Below are 3,979 nucleotides of genomic sequence, written 5' to 3'. Positions count from 1 at the left end.
CAGTGTGGGGCAGCACGGATCCCCCCCCCCCAGCCTGGCAGCACCTGATGAGTGGGGGCTTTTTTTTAAAGGGCTGGGAGCTGGGTGGGTGAAGCAGCCACGGGGGGCAGGGGGAGCAGGCAGGGGATGGGGCCTGGCAGGGGTCCCTGCATGGTCTCCTCCCTTGCCCTCTACTTAACAGCTTGGAGTCCTGGTCCAGCTCCCTGTTGCAGTGGGCGGGGACTGCCCAAATCATCAAAGCTCTCCTAATCTTTTCCAAATTGATTTGGAGAGCTTTGAATCAATTCTGACCTTTTAATTGGTTCCCTGATTCGATTCGGATTCGGAGATTTGGCCACCGAATCAGGCCAAATCTCCTCTGAATCGAATCAGCATACAAAGCTTCGCACAGCCCTAGAAGCTACCATTGCTGCCAGCTCAGACATTGCAACTGCCCCTGCCACCCTGGGGGATGCAGACCCTGCTTACTACCCTTTTGTCTAAGGCCCTCTTTACACCAGACAGAGCTACACTGGCAAATCCTGTCTTGTGCAGGCATAGCTTCTTCCCACAAAAGCACTCCTGCTGGTGCTAGCACGTCAATGCTAAAGGCTTCTGCTAGTGCAAAGATAAAATCAGTTTTCCCCAGGCAACACTGCAGCAGCAAAAGTTTCTAGAGTAGGCCAGCATGCTTAGTCCCATGAAAATCTTCACTGAAACTTTTTTTATCAGTGACTTAGTTTTCCTCTTTCTTGCTTTGAAGCTGTTACCATCTTCTCTGTGAGACCGTGGGGGAGGGGGAAGGCAGGCTAGAAACCAGCAGAAAACTTGGCAGCAGCTCAGAGATTTGGCAAGAGGTGTTGCTTTCGCTTTGCTCTGCTTTGCAGGAAGCAGCAGCAAGAAAAGAGGACGGAGCAAGGGCCAGCCTACCAGCGCAGGCTTCCTGCACAGTAAAACACCCACCTGTGAGAAACCCGCAGGCTTTGGGCTCAAGAGCAGCAGCCGCTGTCCCAGTAAGGGGGGCTGGGATGGGGGGACCTGCATGCAGAGTGATGGGAAGATGCAAGTGAAAGGGGTTTCAAAGTAAAGTGAAGCAGGCCAGGCTGCTGGGAGGAGACGTGCCTGCGCCGGGGAGTCTTCGGCAGGAGGGCGGCTGCCTGCAGCTGCTCCAGAATCTGTGCTGGGAAGGTAAACCTCTGCCCCCTGCTCCTCCTCCACGCTTCGCTGTCTGCTAGCAGTTCTCCCCTCAAGGGGGTTAGTCCTCTTGTACTCCCTGGGCCCCCTGGACAGGAACCAGGCTCAGAGTAGCAACCTGGGGGAGGTCGGGAAGGGCTCAGATGAGCCTAAGGGAAACGTTTTGCAGTTCAGCAAGAGCTGGACACATCTAGTTTAGATTCCTCTGCAAACTGGACAAAGGAATCCACAGACTGGATCAGACTGAGCCCCCTGTCATCCAGTATCTGGAACTGGACAGTGGCCAGCAGCAGAGGCTTGAGAGGAAGGGGCAACATACCTATACTAGGCAGATGTGGGTCAATCTGTCACCCACAGTAGGTCTCCGGTAGAGGGGGATTGGCACAAAGGTTAATCTGTGTTCTAAAATGTTTGCTGTAATGAACTGGGATCCCTCTGGAAATCTCCAATTTGGTTGGAGCCTACAGCCTCCATGGGTCGGGGATAGCCGTCAAGTTGGTGGTTGGTTGTTCATACTGCAGCACTGTAGAGAAGAGGTTTTCAAATTACTTCAAGTGACAACCCCACTTGAGAGCAGTCAGCTAGTAAATCGATGAACTCACCAGGGCAGTTTACAGCTCAGGGTGAAAGTTCACTCCTGTGTTGTTTGCCTGAGGCTAATTCTTCCTGCACATTGCTCCTTGCCCAGTCTGAGCAGGCAGGTCTTCCCCTACTGCACCCTGAAAAAGAACTGATTGATCACCGCACATAAATGCAGTTATCAACAACAAATGGCAAAAGGACTATTTGCCCTTTTATGTATTGTATGGGCCTAAGAAGATGGCTGCTTTCCTCCTATATCAATACGATAGGAACTGGATTTCTGAAAGTGTTAAGTTCCTATCCCTTGTGAGGATGAGGGCTTGTGAACTAGCTTGGGAGAATATATAGATATATATATATATATAGATATAGATATAGATATATTTATAGTTATCTATAGACCCAGAGATATCTTTAGATAGAGCTATAGATCTATAGTTCTATCTATATATCTATGCCTATATAGATAAAGATTTCCTCTCAAGCTAGGTAGTTCACAAGCCCTTATGATCACAAGAGGTAAGGAACCTAACCCTTTGAGGAATCCAGCTATTATTTTTTATATTTTATCTATCTATCTATCTATCTATCTATATACACACACACATTTATATATATACACACACACACATTTATTTATATATATATACACACACACACACACACACACACTTATTTATTTATTTATTTATTTATTTATAAAATATACAGCTGCAGCAAACTGTAAGGTTGCTCCAAATCTTCATCTGTGTGGGGTCACTGAGGGACCTCTACTGATAAGAGAAGGTCTGTCGTGCCCTTTGCAGGGAAAGCTGTAGCAAGCCGCTCACTCTTAATTCAGCAACGTGCTGCAAATGAAGTGGACTGCAAACCATCCCGATATGACAAATCCAGGCTCTACCATAGCTCTCTCTTCCCTTGCTCCCCTCCCTCCCTTCCCCTGAACTCCCATGTCCCTGGTGGGGATGTTGCTGCATGAGCTGTCTGGCAGAGCAAAAAGGAGGCCCGAGCTGGCTGAATAATGAAAACAAATTACTTGCAAATAACATCTCTGAAGGAAAAGCTCACTATTTGATTCATGAATATTCACAAGGCAAGACCCCACAAGGGAGTGTTCATTAATGCAAGGTGGAGCCTGCCTGCCTAATTCAGCCAGCCAAAGCTCACAACACGCTTAAGGTAAAAACCATAAATAGGATCATAGGGAAGTAGGGCTGGAAGGGACCTCATGAGGCTGTCTAGTCCAGCCCCTGCTCAAGGCGAGATCAGCCCTGACTAAACCATCCCAGCCAAGTGTCTGTCTAACCTGCTCTTGAAAACTTTGAGGGATGAAAAAGAGTTCACAATTTCTCTAAGTAGCTCGTGCCAATGCTTGAACATCATAGTCAGAAAGTTCTTCCTAATCTCCAACCTCAATTTCCTCTGATGCAGCTTGAAGTCACTGGCCCCCATCTTGTCCCCTACAGCCACACAGGATAGTCAACTTCCTTGTCTTTGTAATCCTCCATTCAGATAGTTGAAGACTGTTATCCAATCCCCCCCCCAGGTTTCTCGTCTCCAGACTAAATAACCATAGTTCTTTTAGTCTTTCCTTATAAATTATGCATTCCAGGTCCATAGTCATTTTTTGCTGCTTTCCAATGGACTCTGTCCAAATCTTTTTTGAAGCTTGGGGCCTAAAACTGGACACATGACTCCAGGTGAGGTCTTGCCAGTGCCAAAAGAGGAGCTGAAAACAGCACTAGAAGACACGTGCTCCTGATTCACCTGCTCCCTCTGAGGCTGAGGTACATAAACTTCTGCTTTCATTGGTGAAAAGGGGATCCTTTTATACCCCTCTATGAGTGTGAGAGAGTGCGTCCTGAAAGTGTGTAGGTTGTAGCCATGTTGGTCTAAGGGCATAGGCAGACAAGGTTCTTTGGGTGAATCTGATATCTTTTATTAAACCAACTTAAATAGTTGGAAAACAAATTTTTAGCAAGCTTTCGGGTTCAAAAGCCCTTCGTCAGGCTAAGGAAGTTTCAGCCGTTGGTGTGAGCTCTTCCTGGATGGAATGACAAGTAAAGAAGCCAGCGGCTGGGCCGGGCTGCGCACAAGACAGGCAGTCAGTGAAAACGTAGATTGAGGAGTCAATGGGTGAGAGACAGGCTGGGTGGCGGGGTGGGGGAGAGAAGAGGGGTGAGTAGTAGAGAAGTACCTGGGGAGTCAGATGTCAGGCAGGTAT

At 48.0% G+C, this 3,979-nt stretch overlaps 1 protein-coding gene across 1 annotated transcript in view; it reads left to right on the top strand.

The window, feature by feature from the left end:
- Positions 1 to 863: 863 nt before the first annotated feature.
- Positions 864 to 3,979, top strand: part of LOC109292818 (ectonucleoside triphosphate diphosphohydrolase 8-like) — a 22,132-nt gene continuing 19,016 nt past the window's right edge. Inside the window, exon 1 of the mRNA XM_019510417.1 lies at positions 864 to 1,167. The gene's annotated coding sequence lies outside the window, so the exon portion shown is untranslated. The remainder of the gene's footprint in view (positions 1,168 to 3,979) is intronic.

Source organism: Gavialis gangeticus, unplaced genomic scaffold (assembly GCF_001723915.1).
Source record: "Gavialis gangeticus isolate Ggan-Ray unplaced genomic scaffold, GavGan_comp1, whole genome shotgun sequence".
NCBI classification, from domain to species: domain Eukaryota; kingdom Metazoa; phylum Chordata; order Crocodylia; family Gavialidae; genus Gavialis; species Gavialis gangeticus.
This window is presented reverse-complemented; position numbering and strand designations above follow the sequence as displayed.